General features: G+C 32.5%; 2 long non-coding RNA genes across 2 annotated transcripts; both read left to right on the top strand.

The window, feature by feature from the left end:
• Nucleotides 1-2,262: 2,262 nt before the first annotated feature.
• Nucleotides 2,263-18,595, top strand: LOC132735224 (uncharacterized). Its single transcript, XR_009626422.1, has 2 exons — nucleotides 2,263-2,401; nucleotides 17,810-18,595. It is a non-coding gene; the product is annotated as an uncharacterized LOC132735224 (long non-coding RNA).
• LOC132735225 (uncharacterized) lies at nucleotides 2,802-10,524 on the top strand. The gene is made up of 4 exons (XR_009626423.1): nucleotides 2,802-3,178; nucleotides 3,797-3,847; nucleotides 4,612-4,722; nucleotides 9,429-10,524. It is a non-coding gene; the product is annotated as an uncharacterized LOC132735225 (long non-coding RNA).
• Nucleotides 18,596-19,828: the final 1,233 nt, after the last annotated feature.

The following is a 19,828-nucleotide window of genomic DNA, read 5'->3' as shown; positions in this document are numbered from 1 at the left end:
TTACTGGTGTTGTGAGAAATGTGGTAACATCTTTTTCTCAGAGATGCTGGTAAAAATATATTTTGTAGAATTCTGGTAAATTGTGTTTTCTAGAATATTGTTGTAAATGTAATCAGTAGTATCACAAATAGATACATATATTCATGGGTATAGGTAACTCCTGTAAATCATTGGTTATCCGTATTTCTTTTACTATGAGCACATGCCTACAAATTCACCAGTCGTTTCATCCTATTTAAAGACAAGCGAAATTTTATTGATTTTTTTTAATTTTCCTAATTGGATCTTATTATCGGTACAAATGATGTCAATCGTGTCTCACGATGGTCCAGTTTTTAAAATTTTGGAAGGAGTGTATAATGTCTTGACAAAGATAATTTAGTCCAATGGTTCTGTTCTATACATCATCTATGGAATATATTCATTAATTCATACAAATTTGGAAGTCAATGTTAGTTACTGTCACTGTGACCTAAGTGCACTGACTACAAAGAAAGTGATAGTGGATGAGAAGAAAGAAGTTCTCATGGCACGTGTCCCTATGACACCCTCATTTCACATCCGCAACAGTCGTTTCCTAAAAGAGTACATGTATTGGTAATCGCCAATGTATTCCGAGATAAACATTAGTTAAATGTCTGTGAGATCTATATGAAAAAGTCTTCTAATATATAATACCTCAAACAGAGGAGTTTTGAATGTGCTTTTTGTTGATTAAATTATAAGTCCCGCATATTTTCGTATATATGTTATAATTATCAATTCACGTTTTTTAAGTCATCCCAAAATAAATTGTAGTCATCGTTATAACGTTTTTGCCCTACGCAGAATGCCCATGCGCAAAATGCAACATCCGTTACTATGAAAAAATCGTATTGTAAAAAGGTCTTCTTGTATACATTGTATATATTATGTGTATATAATACATATACTATGCAGAAAATCAGTTTATTTACAAGCAAATTTTTGTTATAAATGCGGCTGTAACCATATAGCTTGCGAGTTTATGTTGACAATAATACATGTACATCTTATGTGATTCGATTACTTATTTCTGTATTGAAAAACTATAGCATTTGGTCACAGGTGAGTGATCTAGGGCCACCTTGGCTCTCTTGTTATGGAAACTACAAATGTGTTGCGTCAATTGTTTTGAAAACATTCGACTTTTTAAATAGATATATTTATACCAAGAATTTTCCGAAACATTCTTAAATGGCAACCATTAATTATATCATCGTTTTAAGTGCCTATTCTCTTACATTGTTTTCACGTGACATCATTGATTAACTTCACGTGACTCGCCAACGTAATTTGCATAATCCCGCCCTTTGTTTAATCTATAGTATATAATAAAATAGGCAAGGAATTTTTCATTCATTTAGGACTGTCAATAGTTCTTGTTTTAAATATCTTGTAAATTAAGCATCGTTTGATTCAAATGTATATGTTTGAAAATCTTCGAAAATAAAGCGCGATTTTATCATTGCATGTAAAAACGTGACTGGAAGTTATAGAAAGTGTGTGACCGCATTTAGTATTCAATCATTTCATCGTATGTGTCTTTCAAGGACGTGAGTAAATTGTTTACTAGTATCATATGATGATGACTATATACGTTAAATCACGGCGGGCATTTGTTCTACATGATCGACTCTAAAAAAATAAATCTAAATATGTACATAAATAAAAGTTTTCATTTTTCACATAAAGTAGTTTAGAACAGTTTTTATTTCTTTGGAAAACCTCGATCCTGTCTGTAGTGTTTGGATTCGAAATAAATTAATTTAATTTCGTTGAACAATTAATGTACGATTGTGTACGATGTACAAAACCTGAACGTATAGAATAACGATAGAAGAAAAATTAAACGTTTCATTGCGAGAAAAAACACTAATCAAATATATGAGTTCAGAACATGACATTATGCACCAGTGATTTTTTTATTCAGAAGATAATCTTTCAGAATGATGATTTTTAGTTTGCACTTCTATATAGTATTATTTGTTAGGATGCACACATATGATCAATTCTAAATGTATCAATTTTAAAAAAATCATGAAGTTGAACGGCTTTTAACAACAGATGCTACTATAAAACATGCATGTAAAGTTACGTTTTATTATAATTATCTACAGTGACGTAGATAACCTATATTTACATCCCTGTTATCTATTAATTAATATTGAATTTGCGACCGTCTGCCGAACATTTTGTTTAGTTGCTCGCCGTGTATGTATCATCACGCGCACGTAGATCAATGTACGTACATTAAACATACAATGTAATCTGAAAGCTAACATATAACATATATATGTAGTTATCTTCATTAAAAGTTTGCACATGAAAGTATCATACTCTTATAGTATCTCTTAATTAAAACACATATCGGATTTAAAACGTAAGTACAGAATTTTCAAACCATTGTTTTTCTTGTAAACCAGGAAATGAATTTGACCATTTTTAATGCGCATTTTCAGTTAAAGTGTACTTTTAGTAAGATTTTAAAAGGAAACAATGAGCTGTATATAAATGTGTAATTTCATGTTGTCTATTGTAAAGCGGATACTTAGTACTTAGTGGAATGAAAATATAATGATAAGCATTTAAAATAAACGAATTAAATGTGAAAATAATGTAAACGGAATAGTTCATAGCTAATTGTTGCCAACATTTTTTTCGTTGGATATAAAATTTAAGATTAAAAAACACGTTTTTTTGGGTTGACAAATAATTAAACGAGTCTTGTCGTTCATATGCATTTTTGAAACTGGCAGCAGTTTGTCACTTTTTGTATTCATTGTGCGAAGCAGAATGAATACAGAGTTATAAGTACAATCTCAAAAAAAGGTAGGCAGAGTGGATTTGCTGAACAGCATCCATCCGCTTATACGTCCGTGACATAAAGTAGTTCATGATTTGCACTTAAATCGCTTTAAGCATACGCTAAGCGATGACTTATCTGTCCCAATGTTGCAAAAAATTATGTTAAAGTTTTTTCTACCCGAAAATCATGCACTTTATTCATGTTTGACATCTAAAAACATCGATAAAAATTTCCTGTATTTCTACGCTACAAATTATTATTAACGCATGCGCAGACTCACAATAATTTATCGAAGAGAACAACACGTAAGAGAAATTGCTCAGGAAAGAATCAACAACCATCGCACATATTGTAAGTAAATATATTTGAGTTATTGTTTTTTTTCATTGATTATCACTTTATATATTTATTCATTACATAACTTGACGAGTATTTTACGGGAAATTTGAATAAACGGCCAAGTTCAAAAACACTTTGATTGACTCGGCCGCTCGTCATTTTGTCATTTACGTAATTTTCCCTATAATTCGAAATGAAAGTGTTAGAATGTTTCGATTTGAGACCAACTTATCCACTGATTTTGATCATTGTCATGTTTTTTTGTTGTTTACTCGTGTGTCACGTAACTTGGTCATAACATAAACACAAACACGAGGTTGACCCACTTTTGAGAATTGGCCCATTGTTGACAATAGCGTGAAAGGCGTTTGTTATTATCTATTTCATCACTTTCTTTTCGTTAGAAAATGTGGTTAATGAGCTGCTTTTTAGAGTTTTGTATTTGGTTGTGAAATATTAACAAATTTCATTATGTAAGGTTCGCGCCATAAACATGACTCATACCGGAAGTTCCTTTGTTTGTTTACGACCGGAAGTCGCTTATGTTCAAAAATTAAATAAGAATCAAAATTACATGAAGGATTTAAAGTTAGATTGATGTGGTAAATGCTGTATAATATTTATTTCCAGGTTGACTGTAACCTTTTTGTCGTGGGTATTGTAGCGGATATTCCTTGTGACGTAAGTAAATCTATATACTGGTAACAATAATTTTTTATTATGAAAATTGCAGAGGCAGTCGGTGTGTGGTTTTGATACATAAAATGATCATGATATCTGCCACTTGCTTGATGCCTAAGTTTAAGTTCAATTTGTTTTATCAACATGTATATTGTTGTATCTAAGCTAGGACAGTCGTCTGTGGTTTATATTAGTAGAGGTGATTCAGCCATCTTTGTTTTTTACTAACTGGGTCTTGCTAAAGTGAAAGTATGCCAAAATTCATACAAGTTTAGATTACCAATATCTACATCATACTGCTTTAAAATTGTTAACGATTACTTTAAGTATACATTAAAGAGCCAGCTATGAAATACAAGGGAATCCAGGAACCAGTATTTAGCTTTTATTGAATAGACCCCTTTGTTCTTTTACATGTCTGGATTTCTGAGTACAGCTCTAGGTAGGTTGGAAACACTAAAAGTGTCTCTAAACAATCCCAAGGGTGTAACCCTATATTAAATCCAGGATCTCGGGAGTGATAATCCTTCACTTCCTAGGGCAACTCTAAAAGAATCCAAATATAGAAGCTACTGCTGTGGTCAAAGTAGCAGAAAGTGAGAAATGTACAGAAGGGAGGTAACTCCTGTACCAGAAATTATTGATAAAATTAATATGGCAGATAATCATCGTATGCATTCGCCCTTTAAATATTTTTCTTATTTAAACAAGTAAAATGGTTTTGGATGGTTTTGAAAATGAAATCTCTAAATTGATATTTTCAGGGAAATAAAAGATTATTTACTTTAATATTCACTTGGAAAGGCTGGTACATGTAGCTAGAAAAAGTACAGTATAAGATTAAAGAAAGACTAGAAGATTATTACAAACAACAGGTACTTATATAATATTTAATGTATATTTCACAAACCAAACTGTTTTCCAAAAAAAATGAATGAAAACATGCATTTTTACCAGTGTCACCACGGGTCAGATTAACAGACCCATTCCCAGTGGCAAATAATGCCAAATATGCTTTTTTTCTTTTCCAAGTTTAGAAAAAAATCATAAGTCAAAATTCCGTTATCAAAGGTGACAATTTTTCTTCATTCCATTTCAATCCAATATGGTACCAGACAGATGATGTTCAAAAACACATTCCATTGTCAATTTTTTATGTATTTTTTATGCTTTGAATGATATACAATTTGTTGGATTAACAACTTTGTACATGGTACTAAATATTTTTCCCAATCAAGATGCAAAATTTCTTAACCCATTACTTCATGAGCATTTTGTGAAAATGGCTGTTTCCATTGAAAAGTCTCCCGTTACAAGTTCAAATTGCTATAATACTATAAAAACTGCTTCAACACTAATCAAACTTGGCACAAATGTTGACTGGACCATTGCCCTTGCAACAACATGCTCAGGCTTAAATTTTCTGTTCCCATGGCAACGAGGGGACATCTCAAAATTGCCCAAAATCACTACTTTGCCTCGATTTTTTCAGTCAAAATTGATTTCAAAGTGATGCCACTTCTCAATGGATTGAGATATAGTCAAATGCTTTTCAGCATTGGTTACACGTTACCTTATGATCAATCTGGGGTCATTTACAGCCTCTCACAAGTCCAAAATTTTCTTGGCATCATGCTTAGAATGGTTTCACACAGGTCAGTAAGACCGGTGTACACAATGTACTGTCTGCACATATGTGTCAGAAAAAATATCACAAAAAAGGAATTTAGTATTACCACGGACTTTAATTGACAAGGATCGGACACTTCCGATTGGGCTTTAAATCGGGCCGCGCGCATGCGCGAGATCTTCTCACCGGAAGAAGATGAAATAATGGCGTAGACCGAGGATGACATGTGTAAACATTTGATAAAAAAACTCGGTTTTTGCTGTTGATTGCGTTGTTTATACAACTTTGGTACACACTATTTGTCAAGTAAGTATTATTGAATATGTTTACATTAAGTATTTATTTTATTTAGCTCCTTAAACAATCAAACTGCCGTGAAAGTTAGTATTGTAATTTTGCTTATTGTAACGGTAAAATTATTCAAGATGGCGGTGAACACGAACGAAAATAAGCTGATTTTGCTGCCCAAATATGACGAAACAGGAATTTATTTTATGTTTAAATTGTAATGTTTATACTAACATAGTATTGATTTGTGCAGTCAGATAAATGGTTTTCTTAGAATATGGCTGTAGAATACCGCAACATTAGATTTAAATCACCCCTCGTTCAAAGATGGCCGCATAAATAAAAAAAAAATCTCCGAAATTTGCTTCCCGTTTCATAGAAGGGAAAACTGTTGTTGTTCAAAAATTCGTTCTAATTATTATCACCATTGTGTGATTAGTGCAACAGAAGTAAAAATTTGGGAATTACTTACAAACTTCCTTGGTAATTTTAGTTTGAAATTTGTCTATTTTTGGTTTATTACATCTAAGTTAATTGTTAATATTCTGTTCATATAACTTAAGTTTTACCCTTTTCCTGAAGGTCATGGAGGATTCAATGACACTCAAAATACATGTAGAAATCCTGGACAAAATTTACTTAAAAAAATAGGAGTGAAGTCTTGAATTTTTCATTTTAATGATAAGTATATGACCAGCATTAAATTAATTTGAGCTGGGATATAAATATTACAGATTGCATGAGTGATGTTTTGGTTGCTGTACATGTATTTTGCATATAAATCTGAAACACAATCAGGGACAGCAAAATCAGTTGTTCAACAGGGTTGTCAAACAAACTCATTTGTGTTATTGTCTGACTCAGAAGCTGTGTTCAAAATCTTGAAATAAATGGGATGCAGCAAAGCAAATAAATATCGGCTGAATTTAGAAGAAAATATTCCTGCAAGACACAAGTGAAAATATGTTTCACTGCAGAAAAATATATTTTTAAAAGTGAAAAAACTAATTTTACTTCATCAATATTTCTCAATATTTGATTTGTATGTGTTCAATTTTATGGGTATTTTATATATATTTTCAGATTATTGATCCTGTTACAGTCATTTGGTGATATATCAACATACAATCATGACAAGAAAAAAAGGACAAATTGGTAGAAAAATGAAGCGAGAGAAACCACGGAAGCAACATTTGTCAGCAGATGTTCTGGCGGAAGACCTCTTATCAAAATCGCTTGGTGACACATTCTTCGTTAAGGATGGTACTACAGAAAGTTATGAAACACCTTTAGAAAGAGTTGAGTGCTTTGACAGTGATGGATGTCATGCTGACGAGTTTTTTGTTATTCTTGACAAGCCTTACAGATATTGTCCAGATACTGGTCTTGATGAGTTTGTGGAAAATGAATCATTAAGGATATTTAGTGAATTCCGTGAGAACTGTAAAAGGCATATAACAAATGACAATTTCACATACATGAAATCTTCAAATGACTTGAAATTCATACATTTGTTAGAATAATTACATATATAATTAAAAGAAATTAAAAATGTGTTCAAGTATGTAAATAAATGTTTTCAAAAAATCTACTGTTTCATATTGTAGAAATATAGAACACAAAATTGTGCTGGTAATAGCATTGATACTTAAGTACTGTTATTAACACTTACTACCTGAATTTTAACGTTCCTTCTTTAATCAAGAAACTTCAAAGAAATTTATTCTTTAATTAAAAAGTTTTAGGCACGTTAATTTTAATGAGGTGTTTATGTATAATTTACACTTACCAGATAAAAAACGACCGCTCAATACCGACTCAAACTGTGAATGTCTGTATCAATATCAATTATCCCAAAAATGTTATAATGACTTCCAAAAAAATAATAGGGCCTGTTTTTGTATTTAAAATATGATTGAAAAAAAGTCAAGTAAACGCCCGTGCTAACCAAAAAAACAATACAATATAGTTGAATTGTTCTACGATATTACGGAAAATAACTGCATCTGGAAAGTACAAATCCAACTATTACTCGTACATCCCTTAATAAAAGCAACTTCAAATTCGCTCATTAAATAATAGAAGCTGTGGAATAGTCTGAAATGGTATTTTTTTAAAATATCCGAAAATCAAGTTTAATGTTGTATTTGAAAAAAGAAGAAGATTTTAACCGTTTGTACACGGCTTTGTCTTAATCGTCGGTATGAAGGGAGACGGGCTAGTTATATATATATATATTATTATCTAATTGACACCTATATTTGTAATAAAAATAATTTTTTCTCAAATATAATCTACAAATTTCCAAAATTGGATAATAAATGATACGCCAACAATACTTTTTGTACTGTAGGTATCAATTTCGCACACCCCGAAAAGTTAACGGTTAACTACTCCGAGTTTTCTTCGTATTTAATTTCTTAATCGTCGGTATGGACAGAACATATATATTTTTTAAGATAAAAATAGATGATTGCAATTAGGGACCAATTTTCTCAAAATGTTCCTTTTAATTTTCTAAATAGGATTATAAATGTTAAAGCAGCAAGTACTGTAAGTATCAATTTCGCACCCCGAAAAGTTAACGGTAAATTACTCCGGGTTTTCGTCGTTTTCAATTTCTTAATCGTCGGTATGGACAGAGAGTATATATTTTTTTCAATAGAAATAGATATTTGCAATAAGGGGCCGATTTTCTGAAAATGTGTCTTTTAATTTTCAAAATCGGATAATAAATGGTTAAGCAGCAATACTTTTTGTACTGTAAGTATCAATTGCGCACCCCGAAAAGTTAACGGTAAATTACTCCGGGTTTTCCTTGTTTTCAATTTCTTAATCGTCGGTATGGACAGAGAGTATATATTTTTTTCAATAAAAATTGATATTTGCAATATAGAATCAATTTTCTTAAAATGTGTCTTTTAATTTTCAAAATCGGATGATAAATGGAATGACAACAAGACTTTTTGTAGAGAAGGTATCAGTTTAGCGCAGGTATTTTACGCTTAACTCCGATAAACTAAAAATTATTGATCGGTTTCCCGATATCGAGTGTACAGGTACACGCGCGACAAGATATTTTAACGTTTTATATGGGTTTACTAGGAGTGTCCGATCCCTGTAATTTAAATCCGTGGTATTACTATGAGTATTTATTAAAGAAATTGTATTTCAAATATCAGGGCAAAAACACCATTTTTGGGGAAGGGGCCTCAGCCTTTTTCTTGGGGAAAATATGCGTGATTTTGGCATACTTCGGGAAAAGGGGTCTCAAATTTAACTTAAACTTTTAACAAGTTCTTCAAAATAGAAAAGCAAAAAGCACTTGGAAATACTAATAAGGCAGTAAAAGACCTTAATTCAACAGGATCATTTAATTTTGTTCTAAATTCTAAGGGAAATTTCAAAAGACTGGGGAATTTTGAGGACCAAACTGGGGAAGAAAAAAGGCTATTTTGGTTGGGGAAGCAGCCTATATTCGGCCTCTACAAAGAAGGGTTTTTTGGCCCTGAATATATTTAAATAGTATTATTGAAAGTCATTTTGTATGACAGACACACAAATCTAGTGCTCTGCATTATAAATGTAAGAAGAGACAAATAAGATAAGCATTTTTTTGCAAATTATTGCACTTCATATAATTTTTATTGCTTTTTTTTTAAGGTGGACATGTGTCACTGTCAAGCGAATGAAGATAAGCATCACACTCGGTGGGAATCTCCAGTTTCCAGATGTAGTGATCATAACTGTATAGGCACCATTAACACTTTGGACTAGTTGGAGTATTTTAGAGGGCTAGTCTGAATTGAATCCCCTGTCAATAGTCAAGGCCAGTCATGAACATTGTGTTGAAGGAAAATGTTAAAACTCGGATTTTCCGCTTAACCAATCATTACTTTACCTTATATTCAGTGCGGTAATGTAGGAAATGGTTACTTTCTGGAACAGAGCTGTCAATTATTTTTAATTTATTAGCTTGTTAGTGTTATCGTCGGACAGTTGTGAAGTAAAAACATCATAGTTTGACTGTATACAAGTTGCCTTAAAGAAAGTATGTCGAAATCTTAACAGTTATTCGTTGATTTTGTAGAAATTGACTAGAATTCACCTTTGTTAACATGCATCGCTTGGACGTCGAAAACGACATGCAATGACATTTCAGTGAAATTTGGAAACTTGCTCGTATTTTGGAGCATTTTGTAGGATTTCGATGAAGTAAAAAGTGTTTATGATAGGATACATTATTCCTAGAGACAACCATAAAGATAAAATAGTGATCTGGTGTATTTTTACCGAACAGTTCTTGTTTGTTTTGCATGATATTTTTCTCTCGTTCGGGACCTTTAGTCTTTATATATAGTATTATGAGCATATATATGGGTAAATGTGGTATATAGTGCCTGTGGTTTTAACATGTATCTTAGCTTGCCTGGTGTAATGATAAGTAATAAACCTGAGAATTGAAACTATGAGAATAAATTGTTGTTATTAGTCCCCTTCTATTTTCATTAAGAGGGGACTAAAGGCTGACCCATTTCTGTATGTCAATGAAAGCTGAAAGCTGAATTTTGCTATAACTTAAATGGTACAAAAGTAAGGTTCATCATACTGGTATCTGATATAGAACTATACAGAGATTTAGCATGTTATTATAATTTATGCTCCTATGATTCTGGATAAATATCTGTGTTCATTCCATACAGACTTGTACTTTTGGGGAAAAAGGTTGCTCATGGGAGGAAAAGTGTTTTTAATGGTGTTTTTGAGATTTTAGTTGATAAAGGGAAAAAAAAACATAGTCTGTACTTAGGAAGACATTTGTCCTTCACACTCTTGTCCGAAATATGAATATAACTAGATATGTATTGAAGGGATTTTATGTAAAACTTCACAAAGTGATAGAGACTTTTAAGAGGAAGTGCAATGTTCAAGAAACATAACTCTACCTTGCTTCATGTTTTAATTATATTCCTTAAGTTAAAAATGCTTATTCCAAACTATCACTGAATCTACATCAACTTGAACGACTCGAATTTTCCAATGTGTCAAAGAACCATAACTCCATTCCTTAGTTTTTAGCTCACCTGTCACAAAGTGACAGGTCAAGCTTTTGTGATCCCTTTTCGTCCGGCCGTAAACTTTTACTTTAAATGACATTCTGCTCATAAACCACTACCCTAATTTCATCCAAACTTCACAAGAATGTTCCTTTGGCTGTCACCTTTAAAAATTGTGCAAAGAATTTAATTCCATGCAGAACTCTGGTTGCAATGGGAACCGAAAGAAAAAAACTTTAAATATCATCTTTAAAAAAACCCTAAGAGCTAGAGCTTAGATATTTGGCTTGAAACATCCTTTAGTGAGTGTCTACCAAGTTTTTTTTAAATAAAAGCCCTGGGGTCAAAATTGGCCCCGCCCCAGGGGTCTTTGTTTTCCCTATGTGCATATAGTAAAAACTTTATAAAAATCTCCTTTTAAAGAACCCAAAGAGCTAGAGCTAAGATATTAAGCATGAAACATCATCTAATGAGTGTTTACCAAGTTTGTTCAAATAAAAGGCCCGGGGTCAAAATTGGTCCTGCCCCAGGGGGTCATTAATTTTCTTTAAATGCATATAGTAAAAACTTTAAAAAATCTTCTTTTAAGAAACTAAAAGAGCTAGAGTTAAGATATTTAGCATGAAATATCTTCTAGTGAGTGTTTACAAAGATTGTTAAAATAAAAGCCCTGGGGTCAAAATTGGTCCTGCCCCAGGGGGTCATTAATTTTCTTTAAATGCAAATAGTAAAAACTTAAAAATCTTCTTTTAAAGAACCCAAAGAGCTAGAGCTAAGATATTTAGCATGAACATCTTCTAATGAGTGTCTACCAAGTTTGTTCAAATAAAAGCCCGGGGTCAATATTGGCCCTGCCCCAGGGGATCAATGATTTTCCCTATATGCATATAGTAAAAACTTCAAAAATCTTTTTTAAAGAACCCAAAAAGCTAGAGTTTTTATTATAAGTTGAAACATCTTCTAGTGAGTGTCTACAAAGTTTGTTCAAATAAAAGCCCTGGGGTCAAAACTGGCCCTGCTCCAGGGTTGTCATTGTTTTTAACAGTATATGTTAGTAAAAACTTAAAAAATCTTCTTTAAAAAAACCCAATAAACTAGAGCTTTGATGTTTAGCATGAATCATCTTCTTATGGATGTCTTCCAAGTTTGTTCAAATAAAAGCCCTTGGGTTAAAACTGGCCCTGCAGGGTGGGGGGGGGTGCTTTTTATGAATGGAATCAAGAGAGATGAAGTCTAAAATGTGATACTGTCAATGTGACTAACCTTGAAGTAAACAGATGACACAATGTTTTTTCAATGTCATGGGCATATAATGAAGAGGTACATGATTATTTGTATACACTTTTCCTTAATAAATACTTTCTAAATGTTTGACATGTTTAAAGGCCAACACAGGGCTCAAGGTTTATTTAAAATCTGTAAGCTTGGCACTTAGAGCCAATTGTATATTAATTATTTCAATATCTTTATTTATCATTATGCAATCTGTTGTTAATTTAGGAACAAAAGTCGATAGCAAAAACATTTTAGCCGTGTCATGCTGGTCGCAAACCCATAATGTTGGTTTTGTCATGACACGGCTCATTTGTGACATGTAATTCACTTAAATTGTATTTTATTTTGTATATATATTTCATCTTCAAAACAATTAAAGTAATGATTATAATAGCATTGATTTCATATTTGTTTGTCTTAATAATTAGCTTTGTTTTAAATATAACAGTGTAGTTTTTATCGTTGGTTTATCTTGTTTAAGATTTGTTTAAACCGATTACCAATCAGTCTATATAATAATTGGAAAGACAGAATATTGCTTGTTTTAGAGTGATATGCTTAATGAATATTCAGCAATAAGTATTTACTGTATAATTACCACTCTGACCTAGGGTAAACAAGATAAGCTGTCATAAAGATGTAAATTTTGTTTAATTTAAGAATTCTATTTATGTTGCTGTTAAAATGCGTATGATACAATTTTATTCCTGTTTTCTGTATATACACACAGTTTTAAGTAATTTATGCTTTGAAATGTCAAAAAATGCAGATACTTTTGTTAAATAAGTCAAATAATAAAAAGAATCAGTTGATAAAAAACAAGGCCTGATGAAAACCAAAGGCCTGATGACATTTTCTAAAACCATTTCATTAATAATTTTATCGATAACATTTTTTTAAAGTGTTGTATATATATTTACTTGTTTCAGTTCTATTTAAAAAAAAACACTATTTTAAAAAAAAAAAGAACTCTTCTAGGAAGGGATATTTAAGATTTGCAAGAATTAATGTAAGCACATATTTGGACATATACATGTATACTAATGTGAATTTATATTTTTTTTACCCAAGGTGTTAGAAATTTATCATTTTTTGTGGGACCAGACCTCTTAAATGATTGAAAAGTTCATTTGATGCCGGTAAAATTATTGTTTACAAAGCATAATTCAAGATTGTTGTAATATGTAAGCATTATAGTGGTATTATGCCTATCCAATGTTACTTGATGAACATTCAAATATTATTTTTCATCAAATTCTTTTTCAAAGGCTAGGGTTGGATAACAATTAAGTGGGAAAAGTTTTACAATACTTCATACTTAATAAATTTCTTGACTTTCACTCAATATATTTGTTATTATTCATCCTTAGTCATTTCATTATACAATCTTTTAATGACATATATACAGGTAATGCAACTATTATTGCAAGGGAATAAGCATAATACCTCTAACATGCATTTGTACTTTATTTTGTATATATATTTCATCTTCAAAACAATTAAAGTAATGATTATAATAGCATTGATTTCATATTTGTTTGTCTTAATAATTATGCCCCCATTTCGAAGAAAAGGGGGTATATTGCTTTGCACTTGTCGGTCCGTCGGTCTGTCGGTCCGTCGGTCCGTAGACCAAATGGTTTCCGAGCGATAACTAAAGAACCCTTAGGCCTAGGAACTTCAAACTTGGTATGGTGATTGGTCATGATCAGTAGATGATCCCTATTGATTTTGGGGTCAAGGGGTCAAAGGTCAAGGTCACATTGACCTTGTAAGCAAAAACGGTTTCCGATCAATAACTAAAGAACATTAAGGCCTAGGAACTTCAAACTTGGTATGGTGATTGGTCATGATCAGTAGATGACCCCTATTGATTTTGGGGTCAAGGGGTCAAAGGTCAAGGTCACATTGACCTTGTAAGCAAAAACGGTTTCCGATCAATAACTACAGAACCTTAAGGCCTAGGAACTTCAAACTTGGTATGGTGATTGGTCATGATCAGTAGATGACCCCTATTGATTTTGGGGTCAAGGGGTCAAAGGTCAAGGTCACATTGACCTTGAAAGCAAAAACGGTTTCCGATCAATAACTAAAGAACCTTAAGGCCTAGGAACTTCAAACTTGGTATGGTGATTGGTCATGATCAGTAGATGACCCCTATTGATTTTGGGGTCAAGGGGTCAAAGGTCAAGGTCACATTGACCTTGTAGGTAAAAACGGTTTCCAATCAATAACTAAAGAACCTTAAGGCCTAGGAACTTCAAACTTGGTATGGTGATTGGTTATGACCAATCAGATGACCCCTATTGATTTTGGGGTTAAGGGGTCAAAGGTCAAGGTCACATTGACCTTGTAGGTAAAAACGGTTTCCGATCAATAATGAAAGAACCCTTAGGCCTAGGGACTTCAAACTTGAGATGGTGATTGGTCATGATCAGCAGATGACCCCTATTGATTTTGGGGTCAAGGGGTCAATTGTCAAGGTCACATTGACCTCTTAGGTAAAAACGGTTTCCGATCAATAACTAAAGAACCCTTATGCCTAGGAACTTCAAACTTGGTATGGTGATTGGTCATGACCAGCAGATGACCCCTATTGATTTTGGGGTTAAGGGGTTAAAGGGCAAGGTCACATTGACCTTGTAGGTAAAAATGCTTTCCGATCAATAACTTAAGAACCCTTATGCCTAGGAACTTCAAACTTGGTATGGTGATTGGTCATGACCAGCAGATGACCTATTGATTTTGGGGTCAAGGGGTCAAAGGTCAAGGTCACATTGACCTTTTAAGTAAAAACGGTTTCTGATCAATAACTCAAGAACACTTAGGCCTAGGAACTTCAAACTTGGTATGGTGATTTGTCATGACCAGCAGATTACTCCTATTGATTTTGGGATTAAGGGGTCAAAGGTCAAGGTCACAATGACCTTGTAAGTAAAAACGGTTTCTGATCAATAACTAAAGAACGCTTCAGCCTAGGAACTTCAAACTTGGCATGGTGATTGGTCATGACCAGCAGATGACCCTATTGATTTTGGGGTCAAAGGTCAAGGTCACATTGACCTTTGTATGTTAAAAACGGTTTCCGATCAATAATAAGAGAACCCTTAGTCCTAGGAACTTCAACCTAGGCATGGTGATTGGTCATGACCAGCAGATGACCCCTATTGATTTTGGGGTCAAGGGGTCAAAGGTCAAGGTCACATTGACCTTGTAGGTAAAAACGGTTTCTGATCAATTTACTAAAAACGCCTAGGCCTAGGAACTTCAAACTTTGTATGATGATTGGTCGTGACCAGCAGATGACCCCTATTGAGTTTTGGGTCAAGAGGTCAAAGGTCAAGGTCATGACCAGTAGATACTTTATAACCCTTATTAATTGTTTGATCACTGGGTCAGAAGTCATGCATAATAACCTTATCACATGACTAATTGGCTGCTGATAGGGGGCATACATGTTTTACAAACATATCTTGTTAGCTTTGTTTTGAATATAACAGTGTAGTTTTTATTGTTGGTTTATCTTGTTTAAGATTTGTTTAAACCGATTACCAATCAGTCTATATAATAATTGGAAAGACAGAATATTGCTTGTTTTAGAGTGATATGCTTAATGAATATTCAGCAATAAGTATTTACTGTATAATTACCACTCTGACCTAGGGTAAACAAGATAAGCTGTCATAAAGATGTAAATTTTGTTTAATTTAAGAATTCTATTTATGTTGCTGTTAAAATGCGTATGATACAATTTTATTCCTGTTTTCTGTATATACACACAGTTTTAAGTAATTACTGCTTTGAAATGTCAAAAACTGCAGATACTTTTGTTAAATAAGTCAAATAATAAAAAGAATCAGTTGATAAAAAACAAGGCCTGATGAAAACCAAAGGCCTGATGACATTTTCTAAAACCATTTCATTAATAATTTTATCGATAACATTTTTTTAAAGTGTTGTATATATATTTATTTGTTTCAGTTCTATAAAGTTTAGTTCTCTTGTTTTTTGTTAATAAAGTTATTTATTGAATGATTTGTTATTGTAATTTGAACCTACAAGCCAATCAGGTTTAGAAAACATTGCTGAACGACAGACTTCCAGGGTTGACTGAGGTTGATCCAGCTCGCAATTAGCTTAAAATAGTTTTCATTTACTATCAGTTCCGTCAGATCTGTAAACACAATGAATACCCCAGTACTTTCAGTACTTTGATTTATTAAGCTCTTATTACTATTTTAAATTTACGTGTGTTTTTTTTTTTTTTTTTTTTTTTTTTTTTTGTTAAGTCAAATTGTCAACACTGCTTTACTGGTGGAAAGAAATTACTGGTGGCGGACATCAGGTGTCCCTCCATCAGGTGCGTATTAGTGTAGGCACGAGCAAGCATCCGAGTAGGACCAACAATCGTCCGTACCATAACTGGATATGTCGGGGAGTTACAGGCCAAATGGTTTAAGTCCGCGACATTTATCACTCGGCCTGAATATTTATGAATTATATAGCGGGCGTTTAATATATATTGTTATTTTTTTACAGAATTCTCAAACTATTCAATAAACATCAGGTCTTGGTAATACATGCAACATTAATTTTGTTTTAACTAGTAATGAATATTTTGACTGGTTATAATATTTTGGCTGGTTATATGACAAATTGCAATATAAGACGTTTGTAACGTCGATATCCATTGGATAATCATGACGTTAATATTATCCATATATGGCTCGAGTAAATTTATCAAGCGATTTTCCGTTTCCCTCAAATTAAGGAGTTGTCCTAAATTATAGATTCGTTATAAAGATGTTTAGACATGTTATATGGCCATGTGTGTAATATAACCCTCGTCTGGCGGCTTGGGTTACAAAAGCAACTTTTTTTATACTGGGCTATATTACCTGTTAATAATCTGTATAATATTATCTGAAAAATAAAGGTAATCTCAGTGATCAGTGACGTCAAAACCACCTGCTGATTCTTGCTTATGACAAAAGATAATATCAATTAATTAATTAAACAATTAAGAAATAATTGCACCAAGTGTACATGTAGAGATGTAATACCGGTACAGTTACCAGAAAACGGAAAACACGTAATTAATATAACTTTGTGTACATGAATATATATTGAAAATTAAATTTCCAAGCTGAATATTAAACGCTGATTGATTGAGAGATACCAAACATATGGATGTTTTATCATATAATATTTTAAAAAATCTTGCTGTAAGTTAAAAAATGTTTATTTTCTATTATTTTTCTTTCCTTGTCAATTTAATTGGTGAACTAACTTCTATATACACGCGAAAAGATGGTGGATTTCACGCAGGCGTATAAAAAGTGCACATGAATAACTTATTCCGGACTACTAAGTATTTTGTTTTACTGTTTAATGTCCAAGGGTTAAGTGAACATTACCCTAGTGATCGTAAATGTAAATAAGCCTTTTATATATTTAATAGATCTTTTATCATGTCCATATACTTTATTAGGAAGTGCTTATTAACAAAAAATACCGTTTGTTTTCATGAATTAATTTAATATTGAATATAATTAACTTATCACGGTTACTCATTTTCTTTGAAATTCCGTTTTTCGAGTGTTGCGCATACTTGACTAAAATAACATAGAACTTCCTTTTGAAGTTTTAAATGTACACTGATGGGTGTATTTAAGCCTAAATTTTAACTGTCTTGTTAATTTTATTTTTCAGCTTTTCAAAATGGGTCAAGGGACAGGTTCCGGGGACGGAGGTCCGAAATTCCTGTGGGGAATTCTTTGGTTTCTGTGTATATGGTTCATAGCGTGGCCGGTAGCGTTCTTTTTGGCTTGGCTCTACATTTTCCTACTTCCGTTCAGCGTCTGTATAGATCCATTAAAGGACGTTTGTCAGTTTTTACAAAAGTGTGTACAACTACCTTTAACGTGTGCTGAAAATATGGTCGCCATGAAACCCATGTGTTAGTTATTTTTAGAACAATTCATTGACAATGCACGTGACAGTTATTATATATCAAGTGAATAATTTTTAAAAACATGCATTGTGAACATTATTTTAGCGACGTCATAAAAATTACTGATGATTATCAACCTTTAAACCAATTTGAATTTAAAAAAAAACGCTCAGCGAAGATGCAGCGAGGACGTTGATATTTACAAATCTATGTGTGGTAATTATGTGGTTTACTTAAAAAGAAACAACGAGATTATTTCATTGAACAGAATAATATATTTTAAAAGTTACAACTTTCTTCTGGTGCGTTTTACATCTGTAACCCAAAGAAAACAAGGTGCAATTTTAAAGATTAACGTCACTTCACTTACTTCATAGCTGCAATGTTCAACTACATGTATTTATAATTCTGGTGAATATTATAGAATGTGCAATATTTGTGTTAATACGAGCTGAAGTTCGTGTAGTCGATATGATATTCAAATTAAACATATGTAAATATATGCATTTATCATGTAATTATATATGATACATTACATGAATATATATGTACATTTTTGTTATATTAAACATCATTTTGATACTAGTATTAACAAGTGTATTCTATATTTAATAGACTGTTTATAATAAAGCTTTGAAATTATCCTTGGATTTTAACAATAGATGCATGTTAATTCGGAACACTCCTTCATATTTCGCACATTATAACAAATCGCCCTTTACCAAGTATGTCGGAAAGGGTAGAAAAATTGCGACTGTATATATCTGTTTTGGTGATATTTTGATCTCTTAGAGCCCAAGAAAGACGATATATTTTAAGCTCGGCAGTCAATTCGATCGACGATATATAACAACTTTGTATTCTTGAGCACTACGTTCAAGTTTATTAAGACGTGAGATAACCGATTTAAAAAACTTGAACGTAGTGCAAGTTTATTAAGACGTGAGATAACCGAGGAACGCCGTGACTGTCTTATGTAATCAATGTTTTTGTTATCTTGTGAAACGATGATATTATTTTGTCGTTTGAGCATGTTATCATGTGCAATTTACATCATGTCTTGTCAAATGAACATGCTGACTTGTACACACAGCATGTTAACTTGTCAAACTATTATGATGACATGTGCAGACAACATGCTAACTTGTCAAAGTATCGTGATGACTTGTGCAAACAACATGTTAACTTGTCAAAGTATAATAATGACTTGTGCAAATGACATGGTAACTTGTCAAAATGTAATGATGACTTGTGCAAACGTCATGTGAACTTGTCAAATTATTGTGCTGACATGTGCAAACAGCATGTTAACTTGTCAAAATGTCATGATGACTTGTGCAAACGCCATGTTAACTTGTCAAAGTATAATGATGACTTGTGAATAGGACATGTTAACTTGTCGAACTATCGTAATGACATGTGCAAACAGCATGTTAACTTGTCAAAGTATAATGATGACTTGTGCAAACAGCATGTTAACATGTCAAATAACCATGATGACTTGTGAAGACAACATGTGAACTTGTCAAAGAATCGTGATGACTTGTGCAAATGACATGTTATCTTGTATCATGCTGACATGTCAAAAAGCACTGTTAACTTGTCAAAGTATCATGCTGACTTGTGCAAATACCATGCTAACATGTCAAAATTCAAGGATGACATGTGTAAACAGCATGTTAACTTGTCGAATTATCGTTATGACATGTGCATACAGCATGTTAACTTGTCCAAGTATCATGATGACTTGTGCAAACGACATGTTAACTTGTCCAAGT

The sequence above is a fragment of the Ruditapes philippinarum genome, unplaced genomic scaffold (assembly GCF_026571515.1).
Source record: "Ruditapes philippinarum isolate M1 unplaced genomic scaffold, ASM2657151v2 ctg538_1_1_1_1, whole genome shotgun sequence".
NCBI classification, from domain to species: Eukaryota; Metazoa; Mollusca; class Bivalvia; order Venerida; family Veneridae; genus Ruditapes; species Ruditapes philippinarum.
This window is presented reverse-complemented; position numbering and strand designations above follow the sequence as displayed.